Source organism: Pongo abelii, chromosome 3, assembly GCF_028885655.2.
Source record: "Pongo abelii isolate AG06213 chromosome 3, NHGRI_mPonAbe1-v2.0_pri, whole genome shotgun sequence".
Classification (NCBI taxonomy): domain Eukaryota; kingdom Metazoa; phylum Chordata; class Mammalia; order Primates; family Hominidae; genus Pongo; species Pongo abelii.
This window is the reverse complement of record NC_071988.2, coordinates 211,355,289-211,375,986: the sequence shown is the minus strand read 5'-3', so window position 1 is coordinate 211,375,986 and position 20,698 is coordinate 211,355,289. Positions and strand designations below refer to the sequence as shown.

Below are 20,698 nucleotides of genomic sequence, written 5' to 3'. Positions count from 1 at the left end.
ACTTCACTTATATTTGTTTTGAGCAAAGAGATGGCCTGTGACAAGGGCCAAAGATACTGAGCAAGCGAGAGAAACAAAATGAGTCTTTAGTCCAACCTCCTTCTTTTACAAGTGGGGAAATAGAGGTTTAGATATTTATTCCAACTCATTTAGCTTGGGAGTTTATAGAAGAGAACCTAAGCTCTTTTTACTCTGCTCAGTTCCATTGCTAGGAAATCTATGTACGGTTTACCTGGGTTGCTTTGTCATTGTTTAACTGGAAAGAACAATTATAATCAAACCATTATTGTTGACCTATCCTAAAGGTGACATGGTTTTCTTGACTTTTTTCAAATCTTAAATTAAAGCATACATTATTAAGCGTCAATAAATTATAGAAATCTCAATTCTCAATCATCCCAGATTATCCACTGTGGTGTGAGAATCCAAATTGGGGGCATATAATTGGTGGTAAAATGTTACATTCCAACAGCTTTTCATGTGTCAACTGAGACAAATGAAATGTAAGTAAAACATTTTTAAAAATAAGTAAACAGAAAGCAACCTAAGTGTCCATCCACGGATGAATGGATAAACAAAATGTAATGTATACATACGGCGGATATTATCCCGCCTTAAAAAGGAGGAATTTCTGGCCGAGCGCGGAGGCTCACGCCTGTAATCCCAGCACTTTGGGAGGCCGAGGCAGGCAGATCACGAGGTCAGGAGATCAAGACCATCCCGGCTAACACGGGGAAAGCCCGTCTCTACTAAAAAAATACAAAAAAAAAAAATTAGCCGGGCAGGGTGGTGGCGCCTGTAATCCCAGCTACTCAGGAGGCTGAGGCAGAAGAATGGCATGAACCCGGGAGGCGGAGTTACAGTGAGCAGAGATCGAGCCACCGCACTCCAGCCTGGGCCAGAGTGAGACTCCGTCTCAAAAAAAAAAAAAAAAGGAAATTCTGACGCACTACAACATGGATGATCCTTGAAGACATTGTGCTAAGTGAAATAAGCCAGTAATAAAAAGGCAAACACTGTTTCCACTTTCTTTTTCTTTTCTTTCTTTTTTTTTTTTTTTTGAAACAGAGTCTCACTCTGTCACCCAGACTGGAGTGCAGTGGTGTGATCTTGGCTCACTGCAACCCCGCCTCTCAGGTACAAGCGATTCTCCTGCCCCAGCTTCCTGAGTAAGTGAGATTACAGGCACATGCCACCAGGCCTAGCTAATTTTTTGTATTTTTAGTAAAGACAGGGTTTCACCATGTTGGCGAGGCTGGTCTCAAACTCCTGACCTCAGGTGATCTGCCCACCTCAGCCTCCCAAAGTGCTGGGATTACAGGCATGAGCCACCATGCCCGGCCTGTTTCCACTTTTATAGGAGGTGCGTAGAGTAGTCATATTCATCTGTAGAAACTAGAATGGTGGTTGTCAGGGGCTGTGGGGAGGGGACACTGGGCAGTTGCTTAATGCATATAGAATTTAATGCATACAGAATTTTAGATTTGCAAAAAGAAAAGAGTTCTGGAGATTAGTTGCCCAATGAAAATGTACTTAACACTACTGAGATGTGCACGTAAAGATGGTTAAGACAGTAAACTTTAGGTTATGGGAGCTTTATCACAAGTAAAAAAGAAAACAAGAAACAAGCATGAAAACAAACAACAACAGCAACAACAACAACAAGTAAACAAAATAACTCCAGGCGAAAATTCAGGTCTGATTATGAGAAGTGAAAGGACAAGTTTCTTTGATTTTTCCTGCTTTGATTTTAAAAGAAGCAGTAGGAACAAAGCTGTCAGTTTGGAAAAAAAAAAAAAGAGAAACCAAAACTGATGATAGTGATTATTTATTTATAATTAAGGCAGAATTACAATTTTAATGTGTGAAGAGTCAGCACAGCACACAGGGTAAAACCTGAAAGTTTGCTCAAACTGTGTTTCCATCCCAGCTCAGCTATCTAATGGCTGTGTGACCTCAAACACGCTATCTACAAAGCGCCTCAGGTTCCTCACGTTCACATGGAGATAATCATACCATTTATCCAGGAAGGTTGTTGTAAGGATGCAAAAATTTAAGATATCTAATGCACACAGAAGAACTTAAAATCTGACATCTAATAAACTCCATATAGTAATGTTACATTTAGAAATCCAAAATAAAAACGAAAAAATATTACTGGTTAATTTCTTTATAGTACATAGTCTACATTGTATATTATTAGTAGAAATTATAATGATCAAAATAATGCTTTTATTTGGTTGCAGAAATATTTTACATTCTTCCAAGATTATTTTATTCCAACCTGTCATTTACAATATCTCTAAATATGAAACTTCAACAGAGAATTCCAAAGTTTTTGCATGTCTTTTTTTAATGACAATACTTAATAATGTTTCACATTGAAAGAAAAAGAAAGAAAGAAATATGGAATTCATTTTTTTATCAGGAATACTGGCTGAGGAAGAACAATTACGTTTCTGTTGTTAGGTACTGAATGCTGAAATCACAGCGATGATTGAATGATTCATTGCTTAGCTGGGTTCACATATTTTTTTTCTGCTTTAGAATCTGCCATCAACTAGTGGTTTAGATTTGATACTGATGATGCTGCATAAAAGAGTCCATCAGGATGAATAGCAAGTGGCAGGGATAAGAACATCATATGATACATGTAAGATGCCTTCACCGTTGGAGTCTGCAATGTATTTGGAACAATGCATTACAGATGTGCATTCACCAATATGTAAGAAACTAGGGAAGAATTACTCATTAAATTTAACTCAATCATTTGTATAATCAATGTTAGTACAAAGAAGATATAATAACAAGAAAAGGAAAAAATTCCCAGGAAATCATGCGAAATATTCTTCACACAAGATGAAATAAATGCTAAGGAAGCCATGTTGAGGTAAAGGCGAAACAACCAGACAAACAATCAATCAAACTTCCAGGAGAGTTTAACATTAAGATCTTAGAATGAAGCATATGTTGAGACTATTATTGCATTCCTAATTAATGTCAAAAATTATATTGGCTACTATTCCAATATACAATTTTATGTCTCTGGACTCTTTTGCAAAGTAAGGACCTTAAAATATTGCAGATCATTGCATTCATCATCTGTGATATCTACTTATGCACCAAACCAACCAGATCAAACAACAACAACAAAAATAAAAACACTTGCAACATCAAAAAGCTACTTTAAGTGAATTGTCACTAAAATTCCCTTTAGGATAACAAAATGCCTTGGGAAAGATATTATTAGACTCCAATGTCAAAGAGGCTGTGAAAACCAAATGTCTCTCTGAACAAAAGGTCCATTCTACCCCAAGTTCATCATCTGCACACAGAAAAAGACAAGGATAAGAAGAATATGTACACATTTGTGTATACATTTTCCAAACCACTAAAACACTATGAAATGAAAATAAGGAGCCATATAATAGTTAAAAATTAGATGCCCAATGAAATTTTATTGGCTGAAATTGTGAGAACTTAACATTATGGTGTAATGCTATTTAATTGTGGGGAAAAGCAAGAGAGATCAGATTGTTAATATGTCTGTATAGAAAGAAGTAGACATAAGAGACTCCATTTTGTTCTGTATTAAGAAAAATTCTTCCGCCTTGAGATGCTGTTAATCTGTGACCTTACCCCCAACCCTGTGCTCTCTAAAACATGTGCTGTGTCAAACTCAAGGTTAAATGGATTAAGGGTTGTGCAAGATGTGCTTTGTTAAACAAATGCTTGAAGGCAGCATGCTCCTTAAGAGTCATCACCACTCCCTAATCTCAAGTACCCAGGGACACAAAAACTGTGGAAGGCCGCAGGGACCTCTGCCTAGGAAAGCCAGGTATTGTCCAAGGTTTCTCCCCATGTGATAGTCTGAAATATGGCCTCGTGGGAAGGGAAAGACCTGACCGTCCCCCAGCCCGACACCCGTAAAGGGTCTGTGCTGAGGAGGATTAGTATAAGAGGAAGGCATACCTCTTGCAGTTGAGACAAGACAAAGGCATCTGTCTCCTGCCTGTCCCTGGGCAATGGAATGTCTCGGTATAAAACCCGATTGTACATTCCATCTACTGAGATAGGGAAAAACTGCCTTAGGGCTGGAGGTGAGACATGTGGGCGGCAGTACTGCTTAATAAAGCATTGAAATGTTTATGTCTATGCATTTCTAAAGCACAGCACTTGATTCTTTACCTTGTCTATGATGCAAAGGCCTTTGTTCACGTGTTTGTCTGCTGACCCTCTCCCCACTATTGTCTTGTGACCATGACACATCCCCCTCTCTAAAAAACATCGATAAGTAATCAATAAATACTAAGGGAACTCAGAAGCCAGTGGGATCCTCCATCTGCTGAACGCTGGTCCCCTGGGTCCCCTTATTTCTTTCTCTTCACTTTGTGTCTTTTCCTTTTCCAAGTCTCTCGTTCCACCCAACGAGAAACACCCACAGCTGTGAAGGGGCGACCCACCCCCTTCATCTGGTGCCCAATGTGGAGGCCTTTTCTCTAGGGTGAATGTACACTCGAGCGTGGTCATTGAGGACAAGTCGACGAGAGATCCTGAGTACGTCTACAGTCAGCCTTACGGTAAGCTTGCGCACTCGGAAGAAAGCTAGGGTGATAATGGGGCAAACTAAAAGTAAAACTAAAAGCAAATATGCCTCTCATCTCAGCTTTATTAAAATTCTTTTAAAAAGAGGGGGAGTTAAAATATCTACAAAAAATCTAATCAAGCCATTTCAAATAATAGAACAATTTTGCCCATGGTTCCCAGAACAAGGAACGTTAGATCTAAAAGATTGGAAAAAAATTGGTAAGGAACTAAAACAAGCAGGTAGGAAGGGTAATATCATTCCACTTACGGTATGGAATGATTGGGCCATTATTAAAGCAGCTTTAGAACCATTTCAAACAGAAGAAGATAGTGTTTCAGTTTCTGATGCCCCTGAAAGCTGTGTAATAGATTGTAAAGAAAATACAGGGAGAAAGTCCCAAAAGGAAATGGAAAGTTTACATTGCAAATATGTAGCAGAGCCAGTAATGGCTCAGTCAATGCAAAATGTTGACTATAATCAATTACAGGAGGTGATATATCCTAAAACATTAAAATTAGAAGAAGAAGGTCCAGAATCAGTGGGGCCATTAGCGTCTAAACCACGAGGGCCAAGTCCTCTAGGTCAGATGCCCGTAGCATTACAACCTCAAATGCAGGTTAGAGAAAATAAGACCCAACCACCAGTAGCTTATCAATACTGGCCACCGGCCGAACTTCAGTATCAGCCACCCCCAAAAAGTCAGTATGGATGTCCAGGAATGCCCCCAGCACCACAGGGCAGGGCGCCTTACCCTCAGCTGCCCACTAGGAGACTTAATCCTATGGCACCACCTAGTAGACAGGGTAGTGAATTACATGAAATTATTGATAAATCAAGACAGGAAGGAGATACTGAGGCATGGCAATTCCCAGTAATGTTAGAGCCGATGCCACCTAGAGAAGGAGCCCAAGAGGGAGAGCCTCTCACAGTTGAGGCCAGATACAAGTCTTTTTCAATAAAAATGCTAAAAGATATGAAAGAGGGAGTAAAACAGTATGGACCCAACTCCCCTTGTATGAGGACACTATTAGATTCCATTGCTCATGGACATAGACTCATTCCTTATGATTGGGAGATTCTGGCAAAATCGTCTCTCTCACCCTCTCAATTTTTACAATTTAAGACTTGGTGGATTGATGGGGCACAAGAACAGGTCCGAAGAAATAGGGCTGCCAATCCTCCAGTTAACATAGATGTAGATCAACTATTGGGAACAGGTCAAAATTGGAGCACCATTAGTCAACAAGCATTAATGCAAAATGAGGCCATTGAGCAAGTTAGAGCTATCTGTCTTAGAGCCTGGGAAAAAATCCAAGACCCAGGAACTGCCTGCCCCTCAGTTAATACAGTAAGACAAGGTTCGAAAGAGCCCTACCCTGATTTTGTGGCAAGGCTCCAAGATGTTGCTCAAAAGTCAATTGCTGATGAAAAAGCCCGTAAAGTCATAGTGGAGTTGATGGCATACGAAAACGCCAATCCTGAGTGTCAATCAGCCATTAAGCCATTGAAAGGAAAGATTCCTGCGGGATCAGATGTAATCTCAGAGTATATAAAAGCCTGTGATGGAATTGGAGGAGCTATACATAAAGCTACGCTTATGGCTCAAGCAATAGTGGGAGTCGTTTTAGGAGGACAAATTAGAACATTTAAAGGGAAATGTTATAATTGTGGTCAAATTGGTCATTTAAAAAAGAATTGCCCAGTCTCAAATAAACAGAATATAACTATTCAAGCGACTACAACTACAGGTAGAGAGCCACCTGACTTATGTCCAAGATGTAAAAAAGGAAAACATTGGGCTAGTCAATGTCATTCTAAATTTGATAAAAAGGGGCAACCATTGTCGGGAAATGAGCAAAGGGGCCAGCCTCGGGCCCCACAACAAACTGGGGCATTCCCAATTCAGCCCTTTGTTCCTCAAGGTCTTCAGAGACAACAACCCCCACTGTCCCAAGAGTTTCAGGGAATAAGCCAGTTACCACAATACAACAATTGTCCCCTGCCACAAGTGGCAGTGCAACAGTAGATTTATGTACTATACAAGCAGTCTCTCTGCTTCCAGGGGAGCCCCCACAAAAAATCCCCACAGGGGTATATGGCCCGCTGCCTGAGGGGACTGTAGGACTAATCTTGGGGAGATCAAGTCTAAATCTAAAGGGAGTTCAAATTCATACTGGTGTAGTTGATTCAGACTATAAAGGCGAAATTCAGTTGGTTATTAGCTCTTCAATTCCTTGGAGTGCCAGTCCAGGAGACAAGATTGCTCAATTATTACTCCTGCCATATATTAAGGTTGAAAATAGTAAGATAAAAAAAACCAGAAAGGTTTGGAAGCACTGATCTGACAGGAAAGGCTGCATATTGGGCAAGTCAGGTCTCAGAGAACAGGCCTGTGTGTAAGGCCATTATTCAAGGAAAACAGTTTGAAGGGTTAGTAGACACTGGAGCGGATGTCTCTATCATTGCCTTAAATCAGTGGCCAAAAAATTGGCCTAAACAAAAGGCTGTCACAGGACTTGTCGGCATAGGCACAGCCTCAGAAGTGTATCAAAGTACTAAGATTTTACATTGTTTAGGGCCAGATAATCAAGAAAGTACTGTTCAGCCAATGATTACTTCAATTCCTCTTAATCTGTGGGGTTGAGATTTATTACAACAACGGGGTACGGAAATCACTATGCCCGCTCCATTATATAGCCCCACGAGTCAAAAAATCATGACCAAGATGGGATATATACCAGAAAAGGGACTAGGAAAAAATGGAGTCTCTTATGTCTACTTCTTTCTATACAGACATATTAACAATCTGATCTCTCTTGCTTTTCCCCACATTAATAATTTAGCTTAATATTTAAAGAGTTTGTTAGTCTGTTTTCATGCTGCTGATAAAGACATACCCAATGCCAGGCAATTTACAAAGGAAAGAGGTTTCATGGAGAACTCACAGTTCCACATGGTTGGGGAGGCCTCACAATCATGGCAGAAGGCAAGAAGGAGCAAGTCACATCTTACGTGGATGGTGGCAGGCAAAGAGAGAGAGAGCTTGTGCAGGGAAACTCCCATTTTTAAAACCATCATGCCTGTAATCCCAGCACTTTGGGAGGCCCAGGCGGGCAGATCACGAGGTCAGGAGATCAAGAGCATCCTGGCAAACACAGTGAAACCCAGTCTCTACTAAAAATACAAAAAATTAGCCGGGCATGGTGGCAGGCACCTGTAGTCCCCACTACTCGGGAGGCTGAGGCAGGAGAATGGCATAAACCTGGGAGGCGGAACTTGCAGTGAGCTGAGATTGTGCCACTGCAGTCCAGCCTGGGTGACAGAGTGAGACTCTATCTCAAAACAGACAAACAAACAAACAAAAAAGCCCATCAGATCTCATGAGACCCATTCACTATGATAAGAACAGCACAGGAAAGACCCGCCCCCATTATTTAATCATCTCCCACCAGGTCCCTCCCACAACACGTGGGAATTATGGAAGCTACAAGATGAGATCTGTGTGGGACACAGAGTCAACCCATATCAAAGAGGGAGAGGTAGTTTTGAGATCTACTCTAGTTCTAACTATTCCTACAACATGCTGGACAATTTTTTTCTTTTTAACAAATTTGGAAAAGCTTTGACTAATTAATAAATGATGTGATTCACACACTGTATTTCTTAAATATGTTTGAAGCAATCCTGGTCAACTAAACAAAATAGCTAACCTCCTAAGAAGGTGAGAGAACTACATTTCATATCATGAAAATATATTTGAAAGACATAATTTAGAACGTTTCTTCAAAATATTTTTTGCCTTAACCATGGTAAGAATTTCTTTACACACAGAATTTCTATAGGTTTCAAAAAATACAAAGATAAGAAATCTAAAAATTGAACTTTGAAGTAACACTCATAAATAATTTAGATACTATTTTTCAACAAAACACACAACTAATCAAGAATCCTTGATAGTGATTAATCATCTAAATATGCCTAATTATTTTGTATATATAGCAAATGTTTAAAAGCATGGCATAACCACAATTTCCTTCAATTTCTATATTTTTAAAGCTTTGTTGACCTCAAAATTTATTATTCAAAATTACTTTTCCATGAATTTACTTCCTTTTAAAACCTTTTTTATTGTTTAATCTTGGTAGAATAAACCAAATGTTGACTGTCTACATGACCTATGGTAAACTAACTGCTATATAACAGATTGTTTCCAGAATGCATAATGGTTCAAACACAATAAAAGTTGACGTCTTACTCAGGTAACATTAGTTAGTAGTTGGATACATCAGTGGGTGATCTATCTCCTCACAGTCATTTAAGGATTTGTGTTAATAAATATTTGTCATCTACTATGTGTGGCTTCTAAAGTCAACTTAGGGATTATCTCCATTGCAGCTGGCCATAAAGGGCAAAAGACATGAAGGTACATCATGCAGTTTAAGGACTAGACCCAGATGGCACTTCTTACTTCTGATCACATTCTTTTGGTTTGAACTTGGTTATATGACCACATCTATCTTCAAAGCAGACTTGAAAATAAGTGGAGCTGTGTCCCTAAAAAAAGGAGTTAACATCTCCCACAATAGGTAGCACAATTCACTGAGTCCATGAGCTCTTAGGAGGCAGGAATCTTCATAAAATTACAGACCACCTGATTGGGAGGAGAATAATGGCTTTAACTGTTCTTTATCCATTACAGACACATATAACTGGTTGATATTTATGAAGCCAAGTTGTATCAATTTGAGAAACTTTTAAAATGACTGACTTTTATCATAACACATAGTGAAAAGCAATATCTTTTGAAGACATTGGGTAAAATAAACATTGGGCCTTCTACTGACCTCAGATAGGAGCCGATCACAGTAGGAAACCATATAAATCAAGGACATCTTCATACACCTCCAGAGTTCAAAATGACAGCAGCTTGGAATTGCCAAGCTCCACTCTTGGTTGGACAACTTGTCAAGTCTTCTGGGTGTGACTGCGCATCCCTAGATAGGTGAGTTGTAACATGTGGAAGAGCTTTGAGGAAAGCATCATGACTGACATTCGCTGTCAGGAGTCTCTGCTGCTGAGCAGTACGGTGCCTCCTAGACAAGATAGAGAGCTCTCAGGCCACCAAGTGGGATCTAAGGGGAACTTTCAACTTACTCCAAAGCTTGACAGTGTAGAGAATGCTAAATAATAAGGGTGGTGCAATATCCTGCTTCCCAACTCCGATACATGCTGCACATCACTTCCAGGCCAGTCTGGAAACACACCTTCAATCCTGCCATGCTCTTGGTCAAGACTGCAGGGATTCCTCATTTATTCCAGATTCCTTGGTGGTGTGTTTGAGGACCTTTACAATTGTGAGCTAACCTAGCCAATAAATGTATCCTCCACTACCCACCTATTAAAAACATTCACTTCAGCTAATCTGACTCACCAGCCCTCAAATATGGTTTATATATTTTCTTCACCCATACCATGAACATTTGACCTCTTTTTCTTTGCCTAGATAATACCTTGATTTCCTTTCAAGATGGATCAAGTCTAAATTTCTCTATAACAAGCATTATTCAGAATAAGTTCTAGCCTCCTTTTATATCCTGAAGCTGTTATCACCTAAACCATCCATTTTTCTCCTAGTTTATTAGCACTTGAACTGTTGACAATATGTTTATTTTCCTTATGCTCCTTCATTGCAGCAACAAAATGTTTAAAACATCTGAAAAAATTTGATTTTGCCTTTTTTTAATCCCTCAATGTGTTTCCCTTATGGAATGCTTAATAAACTTGCACTGACTAGCCTACAGGTATACCATCAATCCCTGCAAAATAATGCTGAGCACCGAAGAAGGGGCTTAACTGGAAAGAGGCTGGAATCATATGTATAAACCAACTCCTCCTCCAGTGACGTGTAATGTTAAAAGAACGGTAGCAGAGTTAAGTGACCAGACAGATGGACCAGACAGACACTATGAGCACCAGCAGTGCAAGAATAACCATCACAAAAACCAGAATCTTTTTGAAGGAACTTCTATATCTAAACTACAAAGAACATCAACATAGTCATCATGAGAAAAATCTGAACCTGGTTGGCTACCACATGAGATAAGAAAAATCTAATTGTTTTTCCTCCTTTTTTTTTTTTTTTTGAGACAGAGTCTCACTTTGTCGCCCAGGTTGGAGTGCAGTGGCATGGTCTCAGCTCACTGCAAGCTCCGCCTCCTGGGTTCGAGGAATTCTCCAGTCTCAGCCTCCCAAGTGGCTAGTATTACAAGTATATGCCACCACGCCGGCTAATTTTTTGTATTTTTAATAGAGACAGGGTTTCACTGTGTTAGCCAGGATGGTCTCAATCTCCTGACCTCGTGATCTGCTCTCCTTGGCCTCCCAAAGTGCTGGGATTATAGGCGTAAGCCACCGCATCCAGCCTTCCTACTCTTAACACTCAACACAGCCCAGACACTTTTCTCTAGCAGATACCAATTAGGCGTCCTATAATTCAAAGCAAGCCTGACACTGTCTACCTGGATTAAGAGTCAAATCCCATGAGCTAAGGGCTCAGTCTCACAAGGCTGCTCCCGACTTCAGTTGCCAATCACAAGTCTGGACCTCCAGAATTTCTGACCAACGAACTAGCTACTCTGTTCAATTAATTTGCTAGAGCAGCTCACAGAACTTAGGAAAATAATTTACTTACATTTACTAGCTCATTTGCAAAGGATACATATGAACAGCCGGATAAAGAGATACATAGGATGAATTCTAGAAGGTTCCTCAAACACAGGATCTTCTGTCCCCGTGGAATTGGGGTGTGCGACCCTCTTGGCATGTGGATATGTTTGCCCACCTGGAAGTTCTCTGAATCCCAGAGTTAAGAGATGTTAATGGGGACTTTATCATGCAGGCGTGATTGATTATCAGCTCAGACTCCAGCCCCTCTCCTCTTTCTGGAGGATGGGGGCATAAGACTGAAAGTTCCATCTTTCTAATCGTGGCTTTCTGGTGACCAGCCCCCATCCAGGAGCACCAAGGGACATCTCATTAGAACAAAAGACACTCCTATCATCCAGGAAATTCCAAAGGATTAGGAACTCTGTGTCCTGAACCAGGGTCAAAGACCGAATACGAGAACAAAGATGCATCTAGCACACTTATCATTCAGGAAATAACCGGGGTTTTTAGAGCTCTGTGCCAGGAATTGAGGATGACGATAAAAATATATGTTTCCTATTAGAAATCACAATATCACAGCTTTTCTCATCTTATTTTATAGTTTAGCATTATTTTCAGATTGGATCACAATGGGAGGTGTGGATGCCGGAAGTGGGAGCATCTAAAATGTGTAACCCAATCCTGCATTTGACAAGAGAAAGTAGACTTTTATGACGATTTCCTGTGTCAGTTTTTTAATGGCTTCAGTATTTATTCAGCTGGTATATGCATTCCTTTTTAACATTTCCAAGTACAGGGAATGACGATATCCTGTCCATTGTGAACCAGGTTATTGACTGGGGTTTCTCAGTATTATGTGGGTTTGGTGGAAAATATTATGTCTGAAAAGTTACTTCATCTTTTCAGTAACTATGTACTCCAGTAGAAAGGATGAATAAACAATGGAAGGATAAGTGGGAGGAAGAAAGGAAAGACAGGAAGAAAAGAAGGGACGAAAGGAGAAAGAAGGATGGAAAGAAAAAAGAAAGGGAAGATGGAATAAAAAAAGGAAGGAGGAAGAGAGAAGAAAGAAGAAAGGAAGGTAATCTTTTAAAACATGTCTTTCAATATGAGATAAGTTGATTATTTTAAAACAAATATTTCAGATTTATTGCTCCATTTGCAGAAATTTAGGAACTACATGTTAAGGAAACATCTTCACTTGAAAATGGAAAAGTGATAAAAATAAGTGTTATTCTTCTATTCTTTTGTACCCTTTGAATTGCTATAGTTAAGTGGTAAAGTTTGAATGAACGTAGTAAGACATCTCTGTTAAGTAACAGAGAGAGATCCAGCACTGAGGTTTTCTAATTGCTGTGCTTGCCAGATTCGGGGGCAAGTACAGGGAAATGAGAGCCGGCACTGTGCAGTCGCCTCTTTCCTCTGGGCAGAGTAGGCAATGGTAAGTAAAATAGAACTGCAAATATTCTTTCGATTCCCATCACGTTCAATAGAAGAATTTATGAAAATTGTGAAACCTATTTATACTCTTCTTAATCAGAATACTAGCAGGTAGCTGCAAACATTCTATTTGTGGGAAGAGGGGATAATTTAGGTTCAAAGATTGGTATGCCAAAACCCGGGTGGAATTAGAGCATGGAGGGTGTTGCAGGAATCACCTGAAGAATGCAGGCAGGCTTACAGCCCCCAGCTCCCTGCAGATCAGCGTGTGTGCAGAAACCAGTCTGCAGCCTTTACCTGTGTACACACGTTGGTGGGTTAGGTGTTTGGGGAAGATAACAGCATTTGCAGAAGGTCCTCAGTTGGAATACGCTTACTCACACTGTCCCAGGCAAACCACTGAAGCTAACCAGTGTGAAGTAATATTTTGTGAGACCTCCTCCATCTCCCACCCAGAGCTGGGTCTTCCTTTCATCTGTTATTCCCTGGATTCTGAGGGAGTAAATCTGTCTTCTCAAGGTTGCTTGAGGCATCTCTTCCTACTCATTACATTCACAATTCATTCTAGTCTTGGCCTATGGAAGGTGCGTGTTCAGCCTGGCCATCTGGGAGGTCCTAACTAGCATTTGGGTGGCCGCACTTTTTCATATGCTGCCAAAGCAGCAGCAGGAAGGGTGGCTGAGGACAGTGGGGTGATAGGTAGAGCAAACTGCATCATCCAAACCTTAATTTACACAGTGTATTCTGAAGCATATCTATAAGCCTAGGGACCTGTCTGCATTGGTATTTTTATGAAATGAAACACTATCTCCTTATCATGGTTCATTGTATTCCTCCAAGGATGAGCCCCCTACCCTTGCTTTACACATAGGCTCAAGTTCATGTCGGTGAAACATTTCAAACAACCTGGAAATGAGAAAGCTCTTGAAATCTTCATGCCAATGGCAGTTGTTTGGTGGATGAATATCTTGGAAAAAAACATCCCTAAGGTTGAGTGATGCGAGCCATGTATCCAATCAGAAATAATGTCCACACTAAGCTAATTCAGATGATACTGCAAAAGGAATTATGCATGTAAAAATCGTTAGGCTAGAGCCTTTCATATACATTTGCCTTCTAAGCTGTTAGAAATGAAAATACATCGCAAGTCTAAAATACTACCACAATAAAATGTATTTCAATGAAAGGCCATTATTTCATTAAATGTTACAATGCAATACCTTTTTTTCTGAGCAAAACCTAACATAATAGAATAAATTTTTTTTTAATGAAAACACTACCCAATATGTTTATTGTTGGCCTCTTGAACTATAGGTGTCTTGGGATAATTTCTGGCTATATTAATCATTCATTCAGTGTGTAACTTTAATTCATTTGCAATAAAACATTTGTATTAGTCCTTAAATGTCTTTTGTACTGTATAGTTCAGTCATCCATAGCAATTTATTAGCTATAGGTTATATATCATGAGACTATTTATAAACATATTTTCTAGCAAGAGATTCAACATGCAGTCTAAAGATAGGGCATTTATCTTTCTCTATAAATAATATTTTTCCTGTGGCAGAAGTGAAACACTGTTCCAATAATAACTTTTAGCATTGTCTCATTAAAATAATCTTTTAAACAAATCAGTTTTAAGAAAGTAAATTGACTTAAAATGGTAGCATGACCTACATACAGTGTTTTGTGGGCATGACTGCCAAACACGTTTACTAGGAAAATATTTTAAAGACCAGTATAAGAACAGACACACTTGGAATAAATAGTTATACAAAGTGGGAAGGTTTTCCTTCTGCCATTACAAATTCATTGCCTCTCTTCTGAGCCGGGCCTGAATAATCAAAGGCAACCACTCCATGTGTCTCTAATCTTCTTGACTTTTCCATTTTCCACAAGTGATTCCTGCCTTTTTTCTTGTTCTTCCTGGACCTTGGTGTCTATGTTATGGAAATAATAGAGGACATTCATGAAGATTTTTTCGACTTCCTGAGTTCACTATAAAATTCTCTAGGTTGGCTTCCTCTTTTTCCTTTTTCTGTAATTCAGTGGAAGAGCTATCTTTTTCTCGCCAAAATCTGATCCTTCTTTACCTTAAACCTTTATGCCTCAATCCTACTCTCTCAGCTGTACCTTCCCCTCTCACCGTGGGTCCCTCTTTCTCTACAACATAGAACATACTCCTCTCTCCTATTGAAAATTCTCCCATTCCCTTCATTGCAATCTGGTGATTATGTTCATCTATTTCCTTCCTTCTACCAAGCTGTTTGAATAAGAATTTCACATTTGCTGTATTCCATCACTTTACCATATGTTCTCCAAAGAGTCATTCTCATAAAAGATAACTCAGATCAGTGCACGCCACTGTTCAAAACCCTCCAAAGTCTCTCCAACATACTGAGAATGTGTTCAGAGTTCCCTACCCAGTGCTGTTCACAGCCCTACATGCTCCCGCTGTTTTCTGCCCCTCATACCTCATCTTCCCGCTAGCTCCCCTTTACTCATTCACCTTGGGCCACGCTGGGCCCTTTATTGTTCCCCAGTCCCACTCCACATGGGCCCCACTGAGAGCCTGCACTGCTTCATCTGCCCACAGTGCTTTCTCCCTCACTGAATTCAGGGCCCTCCTCAAAAGCTCCACAGTAAAGCCTTCTCTGTTCTCCCATACATAAATATGTTTATGTTTTCTCTCTTTCCGCATCAGAGGCTGGGATCTATTGGGCCAGCGAATTTGTTTGATTATTTCACTGCTATAGGACCATGCCCAGCACAGCATTTGGCTCATAGCAGCCCTCAAAAAAAAAAAAAAGTCAAAAAAACGAGTGAAAGGTTGATTGGAATTTATTATCAATTGTCTCCACATCGCTGTGGCTTCCCCCTTTCTCTCACTTCTGTGAAAATTCAACAGATGTCTTCGTATATAAAAGGGGTCAATGAAGTCCCCAGTGGATACATTGCTTTTCTCGTCTCTCTGTACTCTGCAGCATTTGAAAGTGTGAATGTCTATTTCTCCTTCTGGAAACCCAGGCCACTGTTTTTCCTGCTCTTCTTCCTAGTTACTCACTCCCTTTATTTACTCCTTTTTCCCTTTAGTCATGATTTTTTTGCCCATTGCTCTTCAACTGTTGGAATTGTGTTGGTAATTCTGCGATTTCATCATCAGGTTTCTAGTCACTTTTTCCTAATTCCTCTGGGTAATCTGATCTAATCCCATGATCTCAGTTTACACAGGCTAATCTCTAAATGAAGATCATTACCCTTGATAGTTCTGTGGAGCATCCTATATGCATTTATAACTACCCATTGGACGTATCCCATCAGGTAACTTGAATTCAAAATCCCCTTCAATATGTTTCTCTATTGAGCGTCTCTAATTTAGGTTAATAGCTATACATCTCCCCATTGTCTCAAGACAGAAACTTGGAAAGAAATTCATAACTACCCATTGGACGCATCCCATCGGAAAACTTGAATTCAAAATCCCCTTCAATATGTTTCGCTATTGACTGTCTCTAATTTAGGTTAATAGCTACACGTGTCCCCATTGTCTCAAGATGGAAACTTGGAAGTAATCCTTGACTCCTCTGTTCTTTGCCCTTCTTGCATATGATTAGCAATCATTAACAAAGTCATGTCATTTGCCAAGTATAGTTAAAAATATTTGCTTGGTCTACAGAAAATCATTAATGTTTTGTAACCATATAAGTTGTTAACAGTGGATTATTTTAGGTCTAGGTATTATTGTTAAATACAGTGACTGTTTCCAGGCACTGAATATGAATCATAAATTAGGGTAGATATGAGATGTGATTATGATGATATTCTAAAGGTCTGTGGTCCTAGATCTATAGATGCATGGTGAGAAATTAGAACAACCTGGAGACAGACCATTGATATGTGGACTCTGCCTAGCTGTGTTAGAAAAATACTTTCACACCAAGGCTTGAAATACCCACATGGCGTCGTCGGCACTCGCCTCATTCACACAAAGAGCTCCCTTGACATTGAACCGCTGACGAGAAAAGGTCTCCCTGGAGGAAGAACAACAGGGTTTGCCAGGAGGCTAACAAAGGAGAGCCTGGGCAGGGCTGGGCTGGCCTCGGCAGCTGCACAGCAGAACCCGCTTCGATATCTGTATTTGTTATCACACACAGAACTTGGATCTTTTGATCAGGTTCCCCAAATTATTTTGAGGCGTCCGTGTTCACTTCTGGAGCTTTGTGTGGGCAGCCCCTGCCCAAGGTTGCTTACAGGCTGGGCTCCATCTTACCTCCCAGCTGAGGAACAGACAGAAGCCTTGTTCTGAGGAGGTGCACGTTGAAAACACATTTATTTTTTGCTGTGACTTGTTCAGAACCACATTTTGCAAAATGCCCTGTGACATGGTTTGGTTCTATGTCCTCACCCAAATCTCATATTGAATTGTAATTCGCAAAGCTGGTGGAGAGGCCTGGCGGGAGGGGGTTGGATCAAGGGCGAGATTTCCTCCTTGCCGTTCTCCTGACAGTGAGTGAGTTTTCATGAGATCTCGTTGTTTAAGTGTGTAACACTTCCCCCTGGCTTTCTCTCCTGCTCCACCATGGTAACATGTGTTTGCTTCCCCTTCCTGTTCACCACAATTCTAAGTTTCCTGAGGCCTCCCAGCCACGCTTCCTGTACAGTCTGTGGAACTGTGAGTCAATTACAACTCTTCTTCGTAAATGACCCAGTCTCAGGTAGTTCTTTATAGCAGTGTGAGAACAGACTAATACACCTTGTTTCCTTTATTACTGTTTCTGGAAAGCAACATTCTATTAATAATGTTTTGGTTTGAATACAAAATAGTTGTTTCAAATTACTCATTTTGAAAAATCCTGGGTTTAATTCAAATGTATGCCAATGTCTTCCAAAGTAAGGTAATATTCAGAGACAGTTGTTCAGATCACGTGGCATAGAGAAATTTCTAGAATATTCACATTCGAAGACTCCTTATTAATGAATGTCTTTGACTTAAATCTAACCCCAAACTGCAACATAATTATTTGTACCTTTTCATTATATAGTGTTGACAAGCTCAGCTGCAAACAAATAAAATACTTAAACTATTTGTTTAAATAAATAAATAAACAAAATCATGTCCTTTGTACCTTCTGGGTCTTCTTGTCCAGTCTTAAGTCATCTAGACGCTTCTCTCAACCCCTACTGCCCCAGTTCAGGTCTTAATCATTCCATGTTGATTACAGCTGCATCTCAGTCTCTGTCCTCTTGATTCACCTACTGCTATATGAAGGTGAGCGTCCCCCAAACATGAATCTGTTCAATTTATCTTCCTGGCTTACAACCCTTATTACCATTAGAATAACATCCCTGAAGATTGCATATGACATGCTCCTTACCACCTACCCAGAACCACCTTGCGCCACTCACCTTGTTAAACTATGCAGTCCAATCACACCATATTGTTTCTGATTTATAGAAAGTCCTTGCCTATTCACTTTGGTGTCTTTGCACCTGTGGCTCCCTGTGCCTGCAGAAACTCTGCCATCTTCAGCTTTTCACTCCAACTCATCCTATAAGGCTCACATCAGATGATTCTAATGCTCATTTAAGTAATGGTGGAAAAAACTAATTCAGAAGGCTTCACATTTTATAAAGATAAAATGTAATATTAAGGGAGATTTCAAAGCAAAAATAACTAAAATTAGTAAAGTACTTGACCACAAATAAACAGCTTGGTGAAAATAGATCCCAAATCCTAGAAACAGAAAGAAGAATCTGTGTTGTATGAACATGGCATTTCAGGTTAAAGCTAGGAGGAAGATATGCAAACGTTGCTGCTGAAACAGTTTGAGGAGTAATGGGATGAAAAAACATGGGCCTATGTCATCACAGACCCCAACAAAAAAATTAAATAGTACAATTAAGACCAAGAATGATAAAGTAGTAAGTATTCATTTGAAATAGATATGTGTCTGTATATGTGTATGTGTATGTTCTCAGTGGGAGGGATATAATGGCTTTTAAAAATATAAAACCAAAGGAAAAAATAAAAATGAAACAGATTAAAATATGTAACTCTAGAAAAGTCTTATTAGTCAAAAGAGCATTAACAAAATTAAGGAGTAACTCATTTATTTAATACCTTTAACATTTTCCAAACTCAGGGAGCCCAAAACCAACTCGTGATGTTACTACATCAGACAATGTTTTATTTTATCTTATTTTATATTGTGTTTTATTTTATTTGTACAAATACTCACAGGGTAATGCTACGCATCAGGCATTGTTTGAAACAGTTTACTAACTTGTCTCCTGCTCAAGGATTAAAGTACTGAGAGACATGGTGACATGTCTAGTTTTCTTTAAGCGGACATGGTACTCTAAAAGTAGAATAAAAAGTGTTAAGGTGTTGTAACTTGAGGAAAGGAGGGGAATATAAATAAAAACAACTCTGTTTTATCTATGCTTCATGGATAACACCTATTTATCGTGACCAAAGGAAATTATTTTTTAAAAAATCATTTGAACAAAATACACCAACACTTATACATAGACCAAGCATTGGTTCAGGAATCTCATTAAGCGAAGACATGTAGATATTTGAAATAAAATTTATTACAAAATGATTTAGGATATACCAGATGTCCATAATGTTAACATATTCTGCTTTTGAATAACTTACACTATAATAAGTTATGCAAAATTTTATACACAAAAGTGTATGCAACAGCTGAGACACAACCACTCTGTATTATTACATGCTAATGATATTACAGTTGCTAATGACCAGTTACAGATTTGTCACTGGCATTAGCTACACAAATAATAGAAGCACAAATGTTAGAATATTATATTGTATTTTTATAATTAGGTAAAAATTAATAAAAATGCTGATACTTGGCAAAAGCTAAGGTATCACAAACTTCAAAAAAAATAAGAGAAGTTGTAAATCAGCAGGTGTGCTGAGAACAGAGACGCTTTAGACTTAATGAGTTGCTCATTGGACTGAAGCCAGTTGATGCCACATTCAATCAGGAAGGAAAGAACAAAATTAAAACTACTGATGAAAGCTCAGAAATAAACCACCTGATCTATGTCTAAAGGAAGTAGGAAATTAGGGGTTAGGTAGTATGTAGCTTTCCAGAAAGTGAATCCCTACTTTGACTTTCACATATTTGAATTTAGTACATGATTCTGAAATGAATCATATTTTAAGGTAAAATTTTATTGATATATAAAATCAAGAAATGCTTGCAACTCATAAGTGTACAGCTGAATAAGTTATCATATTCTATTCTAAGCACACTTGTTTAATCCCTACCCAGGTCAAGAAATAAAACATTACCTGCAACCCCAAAGCTTTCTTTATTTTTCCTTGCCTCTCTGCTAACCACAGATAACTACTAGGGTAGACTTGTTTTACTTGTCTTGAGTTTCTCTTAGGTAAAATCATACAGTATGTATTTTTCTCCTTCCTGTCTTCCATTCTTTTTTCATCTTTTGTTTCTTCCTCCTTCCTTCTTTTATTTTCTTTTTTTTGGCTTTTTTGATTGTCTTCTTTTGCCCATTGTTATGTTTGTGAGATATATTTCTGTTACTGCATGTTGCAGAAGCTTATTCATTGTCATTGCTGAATGATATAATGTTGCACAAATATAAAACTATTTATCAATGCTAATTAAGAGACAGTACATTGTTTCCAATTGGGACAGTTTGATACAATGTTTGTAATTAAAAACAACACAGTATCTGTCCTTTGTGCCATGTATACATATTTCTATTGGACAGACATTTGGGGTGTATCTATCCCTCGTGCCATGTATACATGTTTCTATTGGACAGACATTTGGGGTGTATCTATCCCTCGTGCCATGTATACATGTTTCTATTGGACAGACATTTGGGGTGATATTCCAAGGTCATAGGATGTGAATGTTTTGTACTTTCATTTTCTAAAGTAGATTTATAAATTTATGCTCACACCCTTAATTCATATTTTTACCAACACTTGGTTTTTAACTTTTT

At 39.1% G+C, this 20,698-nt stretch overlaps 1 pseudogene; it reads left to right on the top strand.

The window, feature by feature from the left end:
• The first annotated feature begins 4,616 nt into the window (after nt 1-4,616).
• Nucleotides 4,617-20,698, top strand: part of LOC129059217 (endogenous retrovirus group K member 8 Gag polyprotein-like) — a 51,297-nt pseudogene continuing 35,215 nt past the window's right edge.